The sequence below is a fragment of the Epinephelus fuscoguttatus genome, linkage group LG2 (genome assembly GCF_011397635.1).
Source record: "Epinephelus fuscoguttatus linkage group LG2, E.fuscoguttatus.final_Chr_v1".
NCBI classification, from domain to species: Eukaryota; Metazoa; Chordata; class Actinopteri; order Perciformes; family Serranidae; genus Epinephelus; species Epinephelus fuscoguttatus.
The window spans coordinates 10,822,536-10,847,036 of NC_064753.1; positions in this window are offsets into that span (position 1 = coordinate 10,822,536).

Below are 24,501 nucleotides of genomic sequence, written 5' to 3' on the forward strand. Positions count from 1 at the left end.
ACCATAATGTTTTGCCTTGTGGTAACCTGTTTGTTTCCAGCTGGCTACCTGACGGCACATTTCCACCAGATCTGGTGGTGGATGGTGTCTCAGTGTTTTCTCCTCATTTCCAAAGAGAAGCAGTTGCGCAGTGCATGGTGGGAGTGTTGCAGCAAATTTGGAGGAGGGGGGTGCAGTGTGTTCACTGGTGTGTATTTGCATTAAGTATAGTAGATTCAGCTTTATGCAATTGAGTCAGTCCAGTGCAGTCCACTTGGATCACAAAACTTGGACCAAGCTGTCAAACTGGGCAATGTAGTTCTAAAATGAAACAATATTCAGTAGTGACCTTGCCTATTTCTTGCCTCAAATATTTTCAGAAATTCATTTTGGTGGATTGTTTGGATGGAATAACAAAGTTCATGAGAAGACCGTCATGGTGTTTTGTGTTTGGAATAACAAGCAGAGAACAAGGGACCATCCTACCAGCAGCACATTTATCCATTCGAGTGCATTCCATGACAGGGTACATCATCAGTGGGAAGCCCATCAAGCAGCCAGCTGAGTGGAGCAGCACGTCCCCTAGTGTCCTTGCCAAATCTGGTGGAAATGTAGCGCAAGACTGGTGGAAATTATGATGTCAAAAAAGTCATTTTCTCTCCTTGAAGTTTATGACAAACTACCAATGAGCCAACGTGATGCAGCAGCGAAACTACTCAAACAACAAGAATGAGAGGTCATGGCTTCTAGTGATGGACACAGAAAACAAACGCACATAAGGAAAGAACCTGTGGTTGTAGCCACCCTCGTCAAGTAGATTGATAATGCCTGATCACGCTGTACGGCCTTGAGTGAGCCTTTGGTGAGGGAAATCACAGTAAGCTGTATTTTACACACACCACTGTAGTGAATTATAGTGTATTTGAATTATACACAGTACAGTAGCCTGATGTAATTTATACAGTATTTGAAAAGCATTTGAAACAGCTTTTCTGGACTTTGAAGCAGTCAATAAAATTGAGTCAATAGCAAAGCCGTCCATTTCATTACTTTATGTCCATGTAAGAAATATACAAATGTCAATTAGATTGAAATCTGCATGACAAATAAAGACATAATAATTTGCTTCTAGTGATCAATTTTACCTGGACTTAATCACTAGATCTGTGGCACTAAACTGTGGCACTACGTTGACTCAGTGAAGTTTCCAACTGATTATAGCAACAAACCAGCCTAACTAAGGTAAAATGTGAATTTACACCTGTGTTCCACAATCTTAGTTATGGAAAATAAGCTAGGGTCAGTCATGGTATTGTTAAAGTTAGGCCTACAATTACTTTCTTTGGCCACTTGGGGGCAGTGGAAACAAGCTGTAAGCACAACACTGACATATTATCACTATATAAAGTTGATATGGTGAGGATATTAGCAAACAGACACAAAACAATGTTGGCACTCATTTGAAGTTGTGATTGTGCCCACTTTGTCCAATATCAACTCTTCTTTTAGCTCAGTTTTTGGTCTGAGGGAAATATCTGCCTCTTTAGTTGCTAACTGTGTCTGTTGTTTGGTACTGGGTGGGTAGCATTCAGTAAGTTTTATAGATATTTTTTGCTGAAGAGAGATATTGTCTGGAAATAATATTGATGAGAGCATTGTCAAAATGGTTTGAGTAAAAAAATATATCTAACTGTAAAATATACAGACAGAAAATGCCTTATTGTTGCATAAATAGAAAACATTTAAATATTGTCAAACCAAATCTTTATGTAAATGGAACTTGAGGAATATTTTTGTGGAATACTTTGAATATATTACAGACAATAACATTATTCCAATGCACAGTGAATACACAAACAGATTTGGGAAAGCAGCTGCAACTCATCTGTATCCTCAGCTGAAGACCCCTTTTGCACGCTGCACATCTGATTTGTCTCAGAGCTTAAAAATCCTTCTGTAACTGTCTGCTGCTCTCCATCTACATCTCCCCCTTTGTGCCTGAAATAGATTTAATAAGGGGTATCAGTAATATAGCTCTTAGCTGGTTGCTCTGTGGCAATAATAAGGGTCCATGATAATGTGTCTACTTGGTGTGTGTCCACTAATGTATCACTTTAGCTGTAGTTGAAACTGCAGAATGGTCCGCATGTGAGGGCCCATGCAAACATGTGGACAGAGACACTCATTTTGTTTGCAATTTTAAAGTGTTCCTTTGTGAAATTAGGAGACACACGGGTGACACACTCAGAGCCTTAAAGCAGCGGTGTGATATTTTGGGAAATATACTTAATGGCTTTTTGCAGAGTCAGATGATAAGATCCATACCTTCCTTGTACCTGTCTGTTAAATGTAAAGCTACAGCCAGCAGACAGTTAGCTTAGCAACCTACCAGCACCTCTGCAATCCCCTTTCGTTTATACCATTAAAATGGGGTTTCATGGGGTTTATGTGCCGGCCTATTTCTTGGATGGGTGCATCGACTTCCTGGATTCTCAGCTGGTGGGCTAGCAACCTTACGGTAACAAGTGCCTAAGAGGTTAGAGGATTTTTGTTATCACCTGTTGTCTGTAGCTTCATATTAACTGTATATAATCTTCTTATTCAACTCTTGGCAAGAAAGCAAATACGTGTAAACCCCAAATTGTCGGAATATTTCTTTAAAATGGAAAGCAAGTGTAAAGGCCCATACGGACCGGATACGGACAGAGCCTTCTGTCCGTGCTCTGAGTTCATTTTGTCCGTATTTCTGCACGTTTCCATAAAGCTTACGGATACTGGCCAAACGGAGCAGTACCACCGGAAACCGTGGGGGCAGTGTTGCTGTCACTACCCGATACGTAGCTCTAGTGAGATACGAAGAAGAAATAACAATGGTGGAACTTTTTGAGGAAAGGTTGTGCAAGTAAGTTAGAAACTATAAACATCTCTATGATGTTATATCTCCTTTGTCTTTTATGCAAGAGGTACATTATCAATATCGCCTCCACAGTCGCCATGTTTGTTTTTGAGTTTGTTGTTGTCATAAACTTTTGACTCTGGACTGCCCCCTGGTGGATATATTGGTTAACATCCATGCCAACGTAAAGGACGCATGGAAGTATGTGGGCAGTGACACATTGTTTGAAACGGACATATACATTTTCGTACGTAAAGGGAGCATAAATGGGCCTTAAGAAGGTCATCCCAGTCACCAGAAGTAAATGTTGGCATTGTACTTTTCTGTAAACCATGGATATGTTACATTTGTATGGTTTCATAATATTATCAGTGTTTCAAAAGTGACATGTTAGTGATGGATGGTGAATGGTGCAACACCTGAGAAGGCTGCCAAGCTGTAGACCACTGTTTCAGACCCACAAACAAACCCTAGTGGTTTTCAGTGAGACATCATGACATTTTCAGCGGCATTAGTGCTACCAAACCTGTGCACTTTTAAGTGATGCATCGCAACATTTCCAGTGACATTCCAGCAGTGACTGTGTGGGTATTTTGAGCAAAAAACATCTTTTCCTAACCATAACCAAATGGTTTTTGTGCCACACATTAACAAAGATTTGCAGAGAGTCTGTCAGTTGGGTTGACAGGGTACAGGGTTACAAGCGCCTAACTTTGCCAGTTCATACCTGAGGTAGGTTGTTGAGGTCAGTGCTCAGTACAAGTGTAGCATATTCATATCAATATGCTCTTTGTATGAATGTTTTAGTGTGCTGGCTTACAAAAGCTACTGAGCTGTGTCACTTTAAGTTGGCTGTGGTGAGCCCACTGTATAACAGACCAGTACAACACCACACTGACAAGACACTGACACAGTCAAGGGGTTACTTACCTAGCCAGATTTTGAGGAGTCAGGTGGAGCTTATCTCAGGTTACACAAAGAAAGACACAGGAGATCAAGAGAGAAAACTCAAGCACTCGAGGCACATTTTACACCACAGGCATCCAATCAAAGAAAAAAAGAAAGTCTTCATGGGTTTTAAAAGTAATAAAGAATTTGCCAACACTGAAGAGTTTTGAGGCTAGTGTGGCTTAATAACTTTAATAGGACCTACTAAAAGAAAAGTTTTAACTTTGATATTAAAAACGATAAAGTTGTGTTTTAAAGGAATAAGCCAGTAAAAGTGCAGCTCTAGATAACATCACAGTCAAATAGCCGAGGTCTCTTGCAGGGCAGTGTGATGTGCTGTTATATTTAAACTGTTATTGCTGCAAAAAATAATAAATAGACACCACTATAACCATATGTCTAATTTTTAATGCATTCATGGTGCATTATGCGTTCCACTTACCATGCATCGTTATAAATAAACTTCTCTGACATAATAATTATGCTGTCATCATGCAACATGCTTAGAATGATTCTGTTTAAATATGATGTAATTATTACTGTTATTTTCTCCAGCAGTGTCCACTCAAAACAATATCATAATCATATAGAGAATATTAGAAGCTTTCTTTTTATTTGTTGCTGTCTTTCAGGGTAGTGGAGCATAAAATTAGAATATCATTCCATGATAGTACTGGCAGAAAAATCGTTTGATGGCTGCAACTCAATTGTATCTTTTGTAATTACTATAAAAGGTACTGGGGAAGAACAAAAGAGTTTAAGGTGGATGGCTTTTTCATTTTCTAATTTGATGGCTTTTTCTCTGCCGTCAGGCCTTGTCTGTCAAGGCAGCAAGTCTGGAGGCATTGACTAGCCCCAACTGTACTCCAAGACAGTTTGCTTTAAAGGAAATGAATGTACTCAAAGGTGTCAATTAAAAACATTCAAACTGAGCACTCTGACAGGTCAGGGAGAGCATTTTCATCTATTGCACTGCTCGGTATACAAAAAAAGAGTTTGAAAGGTACAGCACAAAAGGAAGAGCTTGTCTTCTGTTAGTGCAACAAGACCGAGGTTACTTTAAGAAAGCCGCGTTTGACCCGTTTAAACACTGAGAAAGTGTCAAGAGCTCTTTCATACTGATCTAAATCAGGTCAAAACTCCAGCAACACTTGTAGGATAAAGAACAACTTTATTGCTTTATACGCCTGCTACAGGTTTTGCTAGAGTTGTCACCTCTTTAGACCTGTTTCCCTTCTCCATGCACCTCAAAAGTCGGGCCAGAAACCCCCACCTGATACTCATCTAATCAGTCAGTGACCCCTTGTGTCCTGTACTGAAGCAGTTTCTCGACTTATTTATTTGTGGCTTTTCTTTACTGTATCGCCAGAACAAATGTTGGCATTGTATGTTTCTGCAAACCACAGATTGTTACATTTATATGTTATTGTGAAACTAAATGTTTCTTCACGTTTCAACAGTGCTGTGGTTAATGTGTGGTTAGGTTTAGACACAAAAGCTACTTGGTTATGATTAGGAAAAGAGGATGTTGGGGCTTAAAATACCCATTTTTAGGGGGCACAGTTCCTGCTGAAAACATAGCGATGTCCCAGTAATAAACAAACGCCTTTCATGGCACCATCCCCAGTGGAAACACAGTGGTGGGCCAACAAAACATCAATGTTTGGAGCCTAAGAAGCTGCGAAAGCTAGCTAAACACAGCATTGACTTGACTTTGCTGTCAATGTTGACAGGTGTTTGGGGGGTTTGTTTGTTGGTCTCTATAGTGCGTTTCCCCCAAGCAGCACAATATGGTACAGTTCAGTTCAGTATTTTTGTTTTTCTCATTTCCACTGTGAAAAGTTGTGGATAGTACCAATGGAACCGTTCCATACTTTTCCCATTTTTGGTACCCCTCTGTTGGGGTACACAGCACACTGATCCAGTAGTAATATGTGAAGCTGCTCAGGGCTGAGTTGAGGCTGGTTTCGCGGCTTGTGTAACCACTGTTCATACCATGGAAAGTTTTACATATATTAATAAGCTATAACTATAAAATGAAATGATGTTTTGTACTCCCAGCACCTGTAGACTAAGAAAAAAAAAACTTAACTCACTGGGCCAACTGCAAGCAACTTTTAAGGTGGAACATTTACTTATGTTACTCATATGAGTTGACAACGTAAAATCGATCAGCACACCTTAAATTTAAGTATGACAACTTTTAGCATTGTGTCTCACATATGATATACACTGTTAGTAATGAGTGGATCTTCAAGCGTTTAAAAATATATATTGATTTTGACCAGATTATGTGAGCTGCATATATTCTAATCCTCACTTTGAAAACCCACCGAGTGTTGTTTCTGTGGGCTGTAGCAACATTAAACCCTGAGCTTGCCTTAGAAGTAGTAAATGCACAAACTCTCTATTTTTAAATATCCCATGGAGAGAGACTCTCATTCCAGTCTGTTCTGTTTTGCTCTGAAAATGTCGGCGTGCAATCTGGCTCTGTGGATGATAAAAAATGTGCAAACTGATAAAGGAGGAAATACAGTGAGTGCTGGACGGAGCAGTGAGTGACAACAACCCTGCCCACATTTAGGAGTACTGTTTGTGGTGGAAACGCTAAGCGGACCTTGGGTCTAGGTACCATGTCTGAAGGGTTACACCTGATACCAAAGACACCATACTGTAAGTGTTTGCAGGAAGCGAGGCTTATGTGTCACGCCATTAATTTTTGGGGGCTTCACGCTCTTGCACAAAGCCTATTATAGCCATTATCAAAAATCTTATGAAAACATGTAACTGTTGCTCATAGTGAGGTTATAAGTGGTCTGGAAATCAAGATATTTAGTCTGTTTTGGACATGTACTATCTGACATCCAAATGTGGGCCAGAATGGAATATTCATAGTTTTTCTTTGTTTTGCAGACATACTGTTTATACATCTGGTCCCAGGAAAAGGAGTGGGGGCCTCACAAATGGTGGGCTCAGACTGTCTGTGCATGTCTTTTTTCAGCACCGTATGAACATCATCTTGCAGACTTGCTTAAGACAGGCAATCCATCACAGTCAACATCATTTTTGTCAAAGTTACATTATCATTGCATGGTAATGCAGTATAAAGTGCGTATTGATTTGAAAAGCCTGCTGCGCTATTGCATGTGCTGGGGCTCTTGGGAGTCTCTCACAGTACATTTCAAACTTAAGAGCAGGTTTAAAGAATTTATCAGTGAACTTGCTAAAATTAGTTAACTGAGCAGTTCACAAATTTTTTATGTACCAAGAAATGTGGTGTGGGTCTTGGCTCTGTTTTTAAGCTAGTCTGGAAGCCTGGAGAAAGTGACTTTTTTCCCAAAAGTTTACTTTCTGGCCATTTCTGTCTTTTGTATTACCCACAATGGACTATTAGTGAAACAGTGTTCCTGCAACCATTTTGTTGAACACCTCAAGCTGCAGATTTAGTGTTTGTTCATGAACTACTGTAGCGTCAGGGTAATTAGTGACTTTTTTAGACTGCCAAGCCTGCTGGTTATGAACACTGAATGCACTGTAATGACTTATACCCCATTGTTGAAATGCACATGAGGCATACTGTGAACTGGAGGCAATAACGCATGACAAATTGTCCTTATATATTCTGTCCGAGTCCCTCTGGAAATGAGTAATTGGCTTCCTTATACATTTCACTGTATACCTACTATGCCTTAATACATCATTATGACCATATGCTATTATTGACTTGGTTTTCACAACTTTTCACTATATCCAACTGTGCAGAAAAGGTATTGAGACAGTGGAGAAAAAGAAATAAGAGGCACAAGCAAATTAAGCTGCCGGCGCCAAAGACTGTTTACAATCTAATGTGGAGTTACAAACATTAAGCTTCTGTTTCATGTTTCCTACTCAGGTGTCCATAATGCATGAGCACCAGTGTGTGTCTGGCTGAGGATCGCAGCCTGCCCACACACATGACACCACAAATACAGCTTGACATGGCTGTTGTTGTTTAACTACTGATGAATTGGAGAGTTTAAATCATGACTTAAAGAAGACTTTATGAATTGTTGTGGTGCTCAGGATTTTTGAAATACTTTTAAAGACATTTCTTATCAAATACATTTTTATGGGAGCCAAAGTGTCATGTGGCCTGCAGTTCCACCTTTGGCCACTATGCCGAAATAACCCTGCCTGTTGTCATTCCCAGGTTGACAAATACTAATGCTTTGTCATGCCCATCAGCTTGTGATACTGAGGCCAAAGGCACTCTTTGGTGTCTCTGTGAGATGCACCAGGCTTTCACCTTTCAATATAAACCCATTCCTGGCCATATTTGACGCTCAAAGCAAACTGATGTAGTATAGAGAGTGAGAAAGTCCATGTAGGGCAAGTTGGAAGAGTTGCGAATGGATCAAACAAACTTTTACCCAGGAGAACACTGTTCATGTCCCGTGCAAAACCAAAACATGTCACTGTGACACAAAGTCAAGGCCATTTTAATGTAATGTTACATAACGGACATCCCTCACGTACTGATGTCACTAACATTACGTATTTTGGTCACATTATGAACTTTTTTTCACCAAAAAAATGATGTCTTTTGTAAACCTAACTGCAACCATTTGGCAACTTGAACTATGTCTTACAATGAGTTTCACACAGGAGACAGTCTTCTGTCTTATAGAGACATAAAAGGGCCTTTCAGCATCACTGAAGGCATCAGAACATGTCAATATTTGAGAATACCTTGGATAGCAACACTTGTTCTTTGGGGCTTGACTGGTACACAGTTGAGCTCACATTTGTACTTCTAGGTAGAGAAATGCAACATCAATGCATTACACAGACTCTTTTACAGCAGTGGTCCCTCAAACTCACCTTTTCCATTAAAACTAGTAATAACTACTAATGACCTCTCCTCATCCCTTGCAATCAGTGTAACCAAAAATTGATCCTTATTTTATTTTTAGAGAACTGTGAAGGGATAATTACCTTGAAATTCACCAGAAAGAAATAATATGAAAGTAAATGTGATTTTGTGTGGCAGAAAAATGTTTTTGGCTCCCTGTAAAATCCAGAATTGAATTTAAAATCCTACTGTTAACTTATAAAGCTCTAAATGGTCAAGCTCCATCATATCTTAGAGAGCTCATAGTGCCATATTATCCCACCAGAACACTGCGCTCTGAGAACGCAGGGTTACTCGTGGTCCCTAAAGTCTCCAAAAGTAGATCAGGAGCCAGAGCCTTTAGCTATCAGGCTCCTCTCCTGTGGAATCATCTTCCTGTTACGGTCCGGGAGGCAGACACCGTCTCCACATTTAAGACTAGACTTAAGACTTTCCTCTTTGATAAAGCTTATAGTTAGGGCTGGCTCAGGCTTGTCCTGTACCAGCCCTTAGTTAGGCTGACTTAGGCCTAGTCTGCCGGAGGACCCCCTATAATACACCGGGCCCCTTCTCTCCTTCTCTCTCTCTCTCTCTCTCTCTCTCGTATCCTATTACTGCATCTAGCTAACCCGGCCATTCTGGATGTCACTAACTCGGCTTCTTCTCCGGAGCCTTTGTGCTCCACTGTCTCTCAGGTTAACTCATGTGCTGCTGCCGTGGTCCCGCCAGATGCCTCCTGCTGCTGCTGCCATCATTAGTCATTAGTCATACTTCTTCTGTTATTATACACATATGATTATTGTCACACATGTATACTGCCAGGTATTAATACATACTTTCAACATATTGTACCACAGTAACCAGAACTATAACTATAATATTATTACTTCCATTAATGTTGTTGTAAGATACTGTCATTACCTGCATATCTCTCTCTCGCTCTCTCTCTCTCTCCCTCTCTCTCTCTCTCTCTCTCTCTCTCTCTCTCTCTCTCTCACTGTGTCATATGGATTACTGTTAATTTATCATGTTGATCTGTTCTGTACGACATCTATTGCACGTCTGTCCGTCCTGGAAGAGGGATCCCTCCTCAGTTGCTCTTCCTGAGGTTTCTACCGTTTTTTTTTTCCCCCGTTAAAGGGTTTTTTTGGGGGAGTTTTCCTTATCCGCTGTGAGGGTCTTAAGGACAGAGGGATGTCGTATGCTGTAAAGCCCTGTGAGGCAAATTGTGATTTGTGATATTGGGCTTTATAAATAAAATTGATTGATTGATTGATTGATTCTTCCTGGTTCCTCACTTCTTATGACCACTCACATTCATGCTGGTAACCCCTGTACTGCAGAATGTATGATGAAGGGCACTTCAAGCCAAGCCCGATTCTAGGCAGGCACATATGAGGGGGCAGTCATAAATGTGAAGGGGGCATCATGCTCCAGCACATTTTTGTCATAAGTAGAGCTGACAAATAAACGTCACTCACTCACTCACTCACTCACTCACTCACTCACAGGATGTGGGGACGCTGTGTGAGTGCCCTATAGAGGGTGTCAAAGCACCGTGGTCTCAAATGTGCTTGCTGCTTATTTTGTTGTTGATAACAGTGTTTTCTACATGGAATTGGGTTGTTGTTAGCTGTGTGTCCAACCCCCAACCAAAGAAATGGATTGCACTTTGTCGGGCCTCTACCCTAAGACCTGTCCAACTTGGGTGTCCCACCTGAAGACTACTCCTGCTGGTATAGCTCTTAGGGTCACTGAGGCACACAAACTCCCTGACCACAATAAGGTGGAAATCCCTCAGGGAGGAAAACTGAAAAATAAAATAAACAAAAAGTAAAATAAAAATTAAGAAAAAGCATCTAGACATATTAAAAATAAATTTGAACCTAATAATTACAATAACCTCACTATAGCCAGTATTTACCAAAGCTAGTCTTATAAAAAATAAACTTCTCAAACTAACAGAACTAACAAACACAACAGATATAGGCTAGAGCAGAGCATTTTATATTTTTTTGTTTTGTTTTGTTTTTTGTCATTTTTTTTTTCTTTTTTTGTTTATTTTGCCAGCAATTTAACAGATTTCTCTTCACTCTCGTTTGAGCTGCTGAAAGCTGCAGGAGTGAAAAGTTAATAAAAGCTTTGTAAAAATCGCTGTGATTATCAAAAACTAGCGTGCAGAACTAGAGGCTGGGCGGGGCTTTATGTAGGGGTCTGGCACACACAGGGCATTTGTCCTCAGTATGTGACATACAGCAGGCACTCATCTCTCACTGTGAAGAAACGTTCGCACTGACAGGCTCACTTTCTGTGCTCACACTGCTATATTTACTTTTGTTTTTTGTTGTTAACGACATATTAAGTATCTCACGACAGGAGACGCTATGATGACTTTAACGGAGCTTCACTTCACTGCTGCATTCTGCCTCACTGAGACTGTGAAACCTGACGCCGATGCATCTTGGCTCATTTGCATACTAAACAGTGATTGGGTGTTTACTGGGGGGAGGGTCTCTGCCGACTGCAGACAGTAGATCACACACAGCCAGCACACAGCACGGAGTGGAGTGGAGACAGATGAGAAAACTCTTCAGTTTTGTGCCTTTTTCGGCGGATTTGATTTGAGGGGGCAAGACATTTGTTTAAGAGGGCATTGCCCCCTCTTGCCCCTGCATAGAACCAGCCTCACTTCAAGCCAAATTCCAAACCACACTCTTTTTGGCACATGTTTTGGGCACAAAGCAAATGTTTTACCAAACCTCACTGACAGGAGAAAAAGAGAGAAGTCTGTCCAGCTGAACTGAGCTTGCCTAGTCTTGTTTAAAGTAAGTTAATGTTGTTCTCTCAGTGGTAGTCTCAGTGTGCCTTAATTAAGTTGTAACTGAGCTGACTACATTTAGAAAAAAAAAAGCTTTCTCAACACCACTGAGACAACATAAAAGGGCTTAACAGTTTCCTTTTTCTCAGCACTTACACTTTCTGACAAAGATGAATGGGTGAAAAGGGGTTTGACCCTGCAGTGTGTTTAATAAATTAGATTAGACATTGATTAATTTGTTAGGTCAAATCACCAATAGCTCTATGAAATGACAGTCTCTTTGGACTATAAATTATTCATATTCATCACTAGCATTCAGGATTTAAAATTGCTCTGGAGGATGGAAGTCGATGACAGTGTCAGCTTCCTCGTAAAACTGCATGTTTAGCAAAACATTACTGGACAAGCAGCCACATAACCACCAACAGGCTATAATTCAGTCAACAGTGTGCCTAAGGAGGGTGGGTCATCGAGCCTGTGGTTAAGTGTTGGGAGGCTGGTCGAGGAAAGCCGAGCCAACAGAAGCCTGGATGGCTTCTCAGTTTAGCTGCTTTAGCATCTGTCCCCGGGTGGCACACTGCAGTTGTACCTTTTGAATATGTATGTGAGTTATTGGTCCCGGGGGAGCCACTATATATCCGTGGAGCGGTGGACGGGTGACAATGGGGGCCCAGTCGTCTTTTTCCTTTATCTGGGCCTGTCTGCCTCCTGATGTATCTCTCAGCACAACTTGTTCAGATTGCCTCATCTATCATTGGCCTCAGATATGAAAATGTGGATCCCTGCATCGGGGCCCAGTCACATTGTTACAAGTGCAATCTGGAGGCATCATGGGGGAGGCCCTCCTCCAAAGTGAGGTGGGAGAAGAGGAGGCGGGCGGGAGAGTGGGTACTGGGGAAAATGACAGTCACAAGGAGAAGAAGGAAGCTACTGTGCATCTCTTTATTTTTATGACACTCATCCAAAGTTTTGCTGTGTGTTGTTTATTTTAAAGGGACACTCATCTGTCTTGTATTCAGATAATGAACAATATTGTGGCCTTAGGATCGGCTCTTGGCATAGGCTGTATGTGCAGTCACTTAGAGCGCCACCATGTGGAGGGGTGCTGTGCTGCCAAGAAAGAAAGAAAAACAAAATGAAGAGATTTGAATTACCGCCTCATGGTTGTGTGCCTCAGCCAAGCCATCAGGTTGCAGTTTACATCTAGGTCTGTCCAGACTCTCGACAATCCTTAAAATATGGATGTTGCTGCAAATAAGTTGCCAGATAAGCGTCGCCAATTCAGTATTCGACAAATGTCTCTTGTTCAGTTCCTGAGTTATGGTGTTAAATAATGGGGCAAAAAAGTGTTTTTGCAGAACATTGTGATGTCACATTTTTGGATATAAAATGTCATCACTTCATCATTTTATCCTATTAGATATCTGTGAATAGCTTTGTCATAATTTGTGTATATATACTTGAGTTACGACCAAAAATAGGTTTTGTGATGTCACAGTGATCTTTGCCTGCCAAAATCTACTCAGTTCATCTTTGAATCCAGCTGGACATTTGTGCCTGAGCTATGCCATTTATGAGAATGGGATGAAGGTACAGATAACCCAAAAACATACAGTAATGCCCCTGGCCAAGTCAGTTCCTAGCACAAAGTCATAAAAAAAAGAATGTGCAAAATGCAGAGAGGTGACATTAGAAGGTAATCTGTGATTTGCTTATACTTCTGTTTTTATGCCCTGCACTGTTTTGGTGCAACAATGTGGCCCCACTGCAGTAGTAATAGTGTATTTGTATCAAGTCTTACCCTCTCACTCTTAGCTGGGTGATGTGGACGCCAAGGCATAAAAAAGAATCCGGATATGAACTTGGGTGCAACTGTCTTGTGGTGTAGTGTGCCACCTACCAGCAGTGGCGCAGATCCCCTGAGTAACAACGCAAGACTTTGAAATGGTTCAGAGCATCTTTGTTTGAACTATCAGATCATCAGCAGCATCTGAGGGGTAAGAAAGACTGGTGTGTGAGGAATGGGCTTGCTGTAAGTGCGAACAAAATTTTGACAGTAGAGCACAACAGGTGACACAGTGACAGCTGAAAATGTGAGATTCTGAAAGATGGTTGTTTTTTCTTATTATTATTATTACTAATGAAGAGATACAAGCTGCCTGGTGCACTGTGGAGAAAATGGAAGAAAAAAGGGGATGAAAAGAAAACCAAATAAAAAGGTATGTATAATGACACTTTTGTTAATATCAAAGCCAGCTTTAGTTATAAGCTTAGGTAGCTAGGTAATACCAGTCCCATCCCTGGGGGTATTCCAGGCAGTGTGACCTTGTTTCCCAATCCCAGCCAAGCAATGTGGGGTGGGATGTGGTGGCGCCTTTTACAGATTTTGCCCAGGGCTCCAAAAATGCTAGAGCCGGCCCTGTGGAGGCTTATCAATGGACGGTTTCTGTTTTTGAGCTTATTGCATAGATGAAACCACTTGCAAATCACTCACTTCATGTGTGTAATTTAAAACTAATAAGTACACAATGATTCAGTTACTATCTATTTTCAAGGACATATGGCCAGCAGCATGGCGGCAATCAACACTGCTGAGTTGCTGTGAAATTAAAGACGTGTTTATGACTATGCTCCCATGCCAAATCTCTTATACCTCGCATTTGTTTATTGGCTTCTCTTAATAATGTGTGAAGGGGGATCTTAATTAGATTAGGCTTAATAAAGGAGTTACCAATTTGCATTACACAAGGTCATTCATTATCTGTTCACACACTTGGAAGGCCAGGTTATCTGTTGGTAAAACTTAGTTGTATGAAGTACACACAACTCGGAAACTGGCTCAAACAGTCTTTGTTTGTGTGAATGGCAGTGTGCCTTGGAAAGAAAATACTGGGTTTGTATGGTGCCAAAGACAGTTTTAAGTAAATAAGTATGACCTCCAGGTCTTAATCAGGCCATACTACAAAGGCAGAGAGCAGCAACCGCTGAGCCGCTGCAATTGAGGAAAAAGGGATCCAGAGTTTTCAGTCTGGCTGGCGAACTGTACACAGATGCAGCAGAAAGGTTGTAATTTGTTCATGCGGAGGGACAAAGCAGTATCTGCAGGCAAAATATGTTCCTACAGCTTTCTTCTCCATTTTCACCCATTTGTTTAAGGAAACCTTATTTTAAACTTCCTGTCTGTCCATTTATTCTGAATATTAACATGTAAATGTATAAAATAAAAATAATTTCCAATGTAATACATTTAAATTTGTGATTTAAAATTATCTTAAGAACGTCCAATCCTTTAATACTACAAGAGTAAAAAGCTGAGATAACAGCCACTACTACTCTGCTCGGCTAGTTACTTTCAGCAGGAGTCTAGCTGGGCTCTTACTCCACCATGATTGAATTTAGCTACTGCCTCATTTAGTTGTGTGGAATAACTGAATTACCAAGATATCGGTTCAATCGGGAGAGACTTAATTGAAAGAGATGCTTAAAGAGTAATAAAAGTAATTTATTGACATAGTGCACAATAGGAAAGTTGAAGAAATATGAGAGGAGTCTTTGGCAATTAGACCCATTGTGATGGCGTGCTTTAAGGGGGTAGTGATGCCATGAGCTGTACAGGATTATCCCTTTGATAGAGTCCAGACACTGGTGGTAGTGGCGGAGAGGAGCAATGGCTGAAGATCTGGGATGAGATGAGGTGAGATGTGGAGCCTGAAATCTGAATGGGGCAGAGCGGGGATTAATTAAATCTGACAATGAAATGACAGCTGACAGAAGCAGAGAATGTAAGTCTTAAAGGGACAGAATGCCTCAAAATCAAACATACCTGAATCCAGATTGGTGATACATTTGATGGGTCTGTAGAAAGGAAAAGAGTTCTGACGTGAAACCACTCAATTAGATCCTGCATTGTCTTGAGTAACCCCATCGTGATTTTCAGAAACAGACATTTGAGCTTTGAGCACCACAAGGCAAGTGCCATTATATTCAAGAGAAGGCAAACATCTCCACCACTGATATCTCCAACACACTAAAACAATCAAGACTGATAAATAGCACTACAGGTGAAAAGAACAAATTGTATTTTGTGTTTAGTGAACTGTCCCTTTAAACTTTAACAGCAACAAGATGATTGGCTCACAGACGCTGCAGCAAAATGTGATTGATTTAACTGAAATTGCCACTGATTGAGGTTATGTTTAGCTTCATTTCATTAAATGGGCTATACTGAATATATTCCAAATGACAGTTTCTTAAATAACAATGTGAAAGTAATGAGACAATGTGCTTGTAGTGCTGAATGCAATAAAGCTGCAGATTATCATCTGAATCTGCTGCTCCTCTCAGTGAGATTGAGTTTCAGCTCAGTGTTTAGCTGTCCGGCCCACAACTTCACTGTTTTGGTTCACTCCTACAGCTCTCCGAGTGTTATTTTTGGTCATAGCAGGCAGCTTTTTTCAGAGAACAAGCTCTAAAAATCCACTGTACCCTAACTGCTCAGCACCAGAGTGGAATACGAGTGAGCAGGGAGCGTGAGAGGAAGGATTTTGGATGGAGAGCTGAGCAGATTTTTAAAAAGTTGGAGCATCACCTTGTCCCCCACTCCATCCTGCTCCGATTTTGCTCTGGTACTGTTCACAACATGAGTTGGAAGCATGCCCGACCAAGAATGCATCGGTGTATTGCATAAACACACTATTTTCTATCAAAAATCGGCTGCTGCAAGCTTGACAATGGAGTTGACAAAGTACTTCAAAAAAGAAACTGAGTGAGCAGTGAACAATATTGAATGGAGCAGCTTTGAGTGGGGAAGCAGAAGAAATGAAAAGCTTAGAGAGCGAGGAGTAAAAATTCTCACCCCTCCACTCCTCTCACATGCTCTGCTCAGCACCAAACAGCAAAGTTGGAGACTAGCTGTTGAACAAACTGGGGCATTAAGCACAATAAAAAGCCAAATATTTCCTTCAGGAGTTGGTGGAGACCAAAAACAGAGCTAAAAGAGAGTACTGGACTAATGTTAAGTAAATGTGACTCTAAATGACTGATAGTGTTGCTTAGTAATTGCTGCATGTATTAAAAATCACAAAAAAGGAACTGATTCTGCCATGCACTTTTAAAAGATGATATCAATCCAGATAACAGCTACTGTAGGATAAAAATCAGTAAATTTAGTTTAGGCTTTAGCTTTGGCTGGCCATGGCTAACTCTCACTAGCTAGCTTTCACTTGATAGTTCTCTTGCGTTAGTTGTTCAGTTAGCTGACTCTCAGTAAGTGTATTCAACACACTCTCATCCCAAGTCGTCACATATCACTACTTTGTCAGTGGCCTTTCACGTCTTCGTATTACATGCCAGGGATTCTACTGTGTCTGCTATTGATGTTCCAGGATGCCACAACCTACGCCAGGACATCGACAAAACCACTGTGTTAGATGCAACAAAAGCCTGTCTGCATTCCATACTGCCACAACAGATACCATCAGGCCGGCCAGTGAGGTATCATAACACCGTGAAAGGTTCGGTCCAGCCACGTTATGAACTAACGTTGCCCATCTGCGTTTCATACTGCCATGAAAGGTGACATCCGGCCGATGGCGGCGTATCATAACATCGCGAAACGTGTGTTCTGGCCAAGTTACAAACTACTGCCGTGTATCATACTGCTGCGAAACATGGTTTTGGCGTTAGTGTCTGATGCCGAATACACTGACAAAGTGACAGTATTTGATGACTTCACCTTGTGCATTATGTGCAATGGTGGCCCACAGACTGTGGAGCCAGACCATAGGAACAGCAGTCGAAAGCTAATATGCAGAGCTGCACAGTCAGAATACATGCCCACATGCTTTTGATATTTTTAACACTGGCTGTATTTTGCCCAAAGAACCCCACCTATCCACAGGCCCTTCATTGACAAGTGCACACGTTCCTAGCGATTAGGTCGTTGTATTGACTATTCCCTAATGATGTCTAAAGGAGAGATCTGAGGTCCAGAGCTGTCTAGATTGTCATAAAACACAGCTGAGGTGAAGGCTATGAACAGGGGAGGAGACCTGTGCGCTAATCCCACAATCAACAGCGTCTCCACGGAGGGGTTTAGCATAAAAGCAACAGCTGCAGTGCTGCACTGGTCACCCAGCAAAAAACCCAGGTCATCTGGCAGCAGTTTAATCAACATCCAAATCACAGCAGCTCAATTGAGCAGATTAAAGTCAATGTTTCCTTTCTTTCCCTTCTCTCCTGTGCTCGCTGGAAGTCTTTCACACTCACACATTCACAGCTGACATTGCATAGGAAGGAGAAGAGTCTAATGGGTCCATCATACAGGCAGATTCGGAGTAGATATTATCCAGGTCGACTTGATTTGTCCTCAGAGACCTTCCTAAGACGATCTGTGAGGCCGTGCAGTGGTCCTGATGTGGAAATTGCAGCCAACATTACACGCTTTCAATGTAAATCACTTAAATCTCTTATTAGCAGTAATGGATGACTTCCTAATGCCAAATGTCTTCATGGCTCTCTAAAATTATAGAGGAAAGTGTGAATGCCTGTCCAAACAATATGAGCCTAACGTACAATTTCATTTCTACCGAATGGATCAAACTGTATAAACAATAGCCAGGATGCCAATTATGGTATGACTTGTCACTTAGTGCTGCACACTGTCAATGCCTGTGTGACTTCAGAAAAAGGGGAATTAATGTATAATTCATTTACAAATAAACCTTTCAATACAAAGACAAATTTGTACCGGCGTCACCATGGTAAAAGATTGACACAATGGGTACGAGTACCTCCCTCGTGAGTGCGCTTTCTGACAAACTTTCTCCTGCCTTTCCAATTATAATGACTTTGGATCCAGCGCTGCAGTGGATGTCAGATGATATCTCAGTGGCTCATCTCCTCTCCGGAGACTCGTTGCTGGTGTAAATAAGGTTTGTTTGGGGATGTTCCTCCACACTGTCGCACGTTTGGTGTTGTGGTTGCAATTATGGCCTGAAAATATGTTTTTTTTTGTTTTTTTCCCCCCCTTTTTTTCAATAACCACATTATTTCCCTTAAAATGTGTTTCCTGACTATATTTTAGGCTGTCTATGAGAAAAAATAGTTTGCAGAGAATGTTGTGTGTGTGTGAGTGTGTGTGTGTGTGTGGCTGTTACACCATTAGACTAAGATGTGTCTCCTTTCTCTGCCAGTCCCCATCTCCTTAACTTGAACCCTTTTCTCCTACGCGGTTTCATTCATCAGTCTTAGCTTCCTCTCTGTCAGATGCACCACTTTTCCTGATTTGAACCTCGATTCCTCTTTTCCCAAGTTTTATTTTACTACTGTCTTCCTCTTTCTCCTAGAAAGTGTCCTCATATTCTACTAATTTAAATTTTAGGGAGAACTGTAATTACATCCAAATTCCTTTTTTTTTTCTTAACTTTTTTTTTTTTAAAAACCAAGAGAATTAAGCAAAATGTGCATACAGAATGTATCTGCAAAACATTTGCTAAGAACATATTTAATTGACTTTTCATACAATACTTTCAGATTCACCTTGTGAGGCTGTGTGTGTGTGTGTGTGTGTGTGTGTGTGTGTGTGTGTGTGTGTGTGTGTGTGTGTGTGTGTGATCAAAAGCTGTGGTCCTGGAGACATGTATTGTAGCGGAAAACTGCCACAGAAGTGGTTTTTGAGTGCCAGGTGTCTGTCTGTATGTCTGTAAACAGATTTTGTCAGTGCCATAAGTGTCACAACTGTGTGAGATGCAGTCACAAAACTTGATAGGTGTGTAGCTGAGATCACAAAGAAGGCCGAGTTTGAAGGGTGCATTCTAAGCAAGGGTGCCTGAAGAAGGGATAAAGAAAGTAGGGAAGGGGCCACTGGCCCCTCAACTTTACACCCCTAACACTCCATGGTTACATTTAGACAACATGTACATAAAATAACAGGGTTTGGCCTTACATTCAAAGTGGAAGTGAACACTGGCCTCCAGAGTCAAGGTCAGTGGTTTTAAGACTCAGCTACCACCCCTCCCACCCACCCCACTCACATGTTTTGCCCCTTAACTTCAAAGATATTTTTTAGGGCATTTTTTGCCTTTAATTGATAGGATAGTGAAGTGTGAAAGGGGGAGAGACATGCAGCAAAAGGCCACAAGCTGGAGTCGAACCCGGGCCGCTGCGGCAACAGACTTGTATATGGGGCGTTTGCTCTACCACTAAGCCACCGACACCCCTTGCCCCTTAACTTTAGCTGCTGTCCCACCACATTTCCCACTAAGGCCACTAGGCACCATTAAACAATAATGGTGACCGGCAGCATATCATGCTGATATGAAAGGACTGCTTTTTTGTCAGTGTCTGACACCGGAAGTCACTGCCCAAGTGCTGCCATTTGACGACTTCGGAATGAGACCGGGTCAAATAACAGGCTCAGAATCTAAGACAGCATCACAACTCTTTGCAAATTCTACTTGCCCTGGCAATGTCATTGAAAAAAACAGCTATTAACATTGCAACATGCATTGCATTCATTTTACATTTTAGGCCACAAAAATCCAAAACAGCTTGTGAAATCCTGGAGGCATTGACTAATGACATTTCCATCAGCCTTAGCTAAACTTAGATGGTAAACATAATCAACATACCTGCTAAACATCAGCATGTCAACACTGTCATTGTACATATGTTAGCACACTGAGCATGTTAGCATTCAGCCCAAAGCAACACTGTGCCAACGTACAGCCTTACAGCGCCAAAAGCAATGCTGTAGACTGTTTGCTCTTTTTTGGCTTACCTCAGTTGTTGTCCATCAGAACTTGTTTTTCGAGGTGAGAGCCACAGCCTCTGACTAATTAGCACTGATGAAATGCAGCCCCAATACATGAATGGAAGTTAAAATGTAAGAGCGTTCTGGGTGATTACAGTGCTGCTTAGGACAAAAGGGGATCTGCATCAGGCATTGTAATGAGTCTCATCACCAGAAAAGGCGCAGCATGGGGGACGAGGCGAAGTAGAAATCACAGTTTAGAGCCAGAGACAGATCCAATTCCCTTACCCTGTGTAATTACTGCGGATCACGCTTTATCAGTGGCAGACATCAGCCCTGGGATCTCAGTGAAAATGAGCAAAGAAATGTTCGAGGGAAGTGAGAGCAGGGCGGAGAGAGCACTCTTAAAAAACACCCGCGAATGTTGAATGAGGGATTATCAGGTGTACGTCAAATATCGGACTTCAAACAGAGCAGCTAGGTAAGCCCTGAGAATTAAAGGGAGGCTGGCTAGTCCGCAGGCCCTTATCTTTTGTCATATGGGTTTTCTCAGAAGGACTGCTTTGATTGTTAGCTAAGGGTTGTCCAATTGCTTGTTTTTTTCTGTCTTTTTTTTTTTTTTTAGTTGATGAGATACAGTGGATCAAAGGATCACATGAGGAAGATATTCAAATGCAAGGTACTTCTGAGAGATTTTTGATAATATTCCCTTGCTCACATGAATTTCAAATTGGATAACCATTAATACCCACCAAAAGGGATACTTAACAAATTATCAAACATGATTATACATCAATACGATTCGTACAGGAGGACAATATAATACCACAACTTATAATTAATCTTGCTGTTTTTGTAGCTCTCATCAACCACTTCCATTGAGATTAATTGGCCGTTCAAATTCGGTAAGGCCACTTGCAGCTGGGGTACAGTGAAGAGTAGGGGAGTGGCAATGGATTTCTCTATGAGGCAATGAAAAGCCTTTATAAAGCACAGAATCAGCACAGCCCCCCCTCTCACTAATCACTATTCTCTCCTAAACTCACAAAACCACAGGGCTTGAGAGCATTTCACAGCAGTGAAATGAATGCATTAATGAATATTACATTTTCTGAGCTAGCAGGGGTTGTCCTGGCTGTTATACCAGGATACACATCTGATGTCTAGGAAAGTTGTCCTTGGCTGTGGTGTGATGAAGCTTGTGAATCATCAAAGTAACATCAGAAGCATGTTCCATAAACGTAGGTGATCTGAGGTTTCCTAGATCTCAGATTATTTATTCATTTAAATGAGTGACCGCACCGATAATAAAGTCAATGTCATAAAAAAGTCGATGCTGCACTGTAGAAGGGAAATCCTGGAAAATTGCAAAATGGACTGCATTTATATATGAATGGATGGATATACAGATCTTTAGATATACAGAGTGAAACTTTAGAATGAAACTAGAATGATTAAAATTAAACTTAGATTTATGGAATGCAACTAGAATATATATAGAATAAAACTGGAATATATGTAACTAAATTGAGTATATGGAATGACACGACAATATATAGTACACAACTAGAATATGGATTGAAACTTGAATGTATAGAATAAAACTAGAATAATGAAAATTAAACTTAGATATATGGAATGAAACTAGAATATGTAGAATGAAAGTCTGAATATATATATATATATATATATATATATATATATATAGCTTCATACATCTAGTTTTATTCCAGGTATTCAAGTTTCTATATATATATATATATATATATATATATATATATATATATATATATATATATATATATATATATATAGCTTCATACATCTAGTTTTATTCCAGGTATTCAAGTTTCTATATATATATATAGCTTCATACATCTAGTTTTATTCCAGGTATTCAAGTTTCTATATATATATATATATATATATATAGCTTCATACATCTATTTTTATTCCAGGTATTCAAGTTTCTATATATATATATATATATATATATATATATAACTAGTACATCTAGTTTTATTCCAGGTATTCAAGTTTCTATATATATATATAGCTTCATACATCTACTTTTAGTCCAGATATTCAAGTTTCTATATATATATATAGCTTCATACATCTAGTTTTATTCCAGGTATTCAAGTTTCTATATATATATATATATATAGCTTCATACATCTAGTTTTATTCCAGATATTCAAGTTTCTATATATATATAGCTTCATACATCTAGTTTTAGTCCAGATATTCAAGTTTGTATATATATATATATATATATATATATATATATAGCTTCATACATCTAGTTTTATTCCAGGTATTCAAGTTTCTATATATATATAGCTTCATACATCTAGTTTTATTCCAGATATTCAAGTTTCTATATATATAGCTTCATACATCTAGTTTTCGTCCAGATATTCAAGTTTCATTCTGTATATTCCATTTTTTATTACATACATTCTAACTGTCTTTCCATATACTTAAAAAATATAAAGCAACGAACAAAATTAACAAGGGTTCTGACACAAGGAGATCTCAAGGAGATCTATAATGTATATCATTGTATTTACTAATGTTGGTTCCTCAATGTCAGTTCTTCACTGATGAAATACTTGTCAGCTTTTCTTTTCTCTTTTTTCTGCCATTTAAGTATTGATATGTTATGTTTATTCACAATAAATCTGATCTTCAGACAGAACACACACCAGTTTATAAACCCTATAACTTCCAAAGGCAATATCTTTTTAATATCATTCTCACCTTATTGTTGCGGCAATTCCCTTCACAGGCATATTTGCTTTTATGAAAACCAAATTTGCTTATGATAGGGGGCAGCAGGGTACCTGCCAGTAATACTCCACACATGCAGGCTAATAAGACAAGATGTGTAAGACGGAGAGTAGGAAGTAGTCCATAAGCTAGAGAATCATGAAAGTGCACGCCCATATTATACAGCAGCAGTGTGGTAGCTGCAGTATATGTTTTGTGATACTTGATAACACAACATGTCAAGATATTCTGTTTTCCTTAAAACCAACAAATCCCAGTGCAGCTGCTTTTCATGTCACACCATTCTGAGCAAATGATCATTTCAGTGTGTGGTTTTAGACCGCAAACAGTACAAGTCACATAAATGCATTTTGGTTCAAGACAAAGAAAAGCTATCATTTCACAAGTTTTGTCCCTTCCAAACCTTCTAAATAATTAATACACATCTATTTTGTAGCAGCAAATTGTGAGATTGATGTATAAGATTATAATGATAAGAGATTAAATTGTATGCATGCACCAGAGTTTCACTGTCAAAGCTTTTCATTTCAAATCTGAACAAGGAAACATTGAGAGGGAATTTCATTCTTAGAAGAAAGTAACTTTTGACAATATCTGTTTGATTTGAAGCCTCATATTGACTTCAGATAACGTTTTTGAAGACATTTTTACACAGAGGAAGAGCTGTATATTTTGTCCCCCAATAGCTTGAAATGCTTTAGGGAAGGGATCCCTTCATGACCAGTACAGGAGGAAAGATTACAGCAAGCAGATCCTGTATCAATGCTAATGAAGTCTACTGACTACTGTTTTAACACAGATTTGAAAATTGTCTATTTTTTTTAATAATCAGTTTCATAAGGAGAATAATCTCAAAGTCCACTCACTGGTTATTCTGCTCATGCTGACATAGCACATCAGCAAACAGCTAGCTAGCTAGCATTTGCTAGTTTGCTACATGACAGTCATAGACAAATTAGAATCTGTGCACTGTTAGCTCCTATGGCTTAAACTCTTGTAGCCAGAGATACCTTGTCAAAAGCCACAAACCGTCTGCAGAGCTCAGTGATCAGTGTGGGTCTTTTTTCAGCCTATGCTTTGGCTAAGACTGTTATTGTCACACTTTTCACAGCCAGGTCTCACTCCCAGGGCATCAAAAAAGCACTAATTGGTCAGTGGGCCTTGGTGCTAGATGCAGACACAAAATGCACCCTTTATGTAAACCCACCTACGTCTTGTTAGACAGTCAGACTAACAGATGTAGCATAAAGAGCGTGAGAGTTTGCTTAGAGTGGTTGGGTATAGGTGGATGGGTCCAACAAGGACAATGACATTGACCCAGGAGACCGGTGTTTGTGTTGGTGAAATTAAGAGGGCATCCCCACTGGAAGCATGACATGAGCATCCTTTTGTCCAATCCAAACTGATTCCATCTTCCATAAACATCTCAGCCATCTGTCAACAGC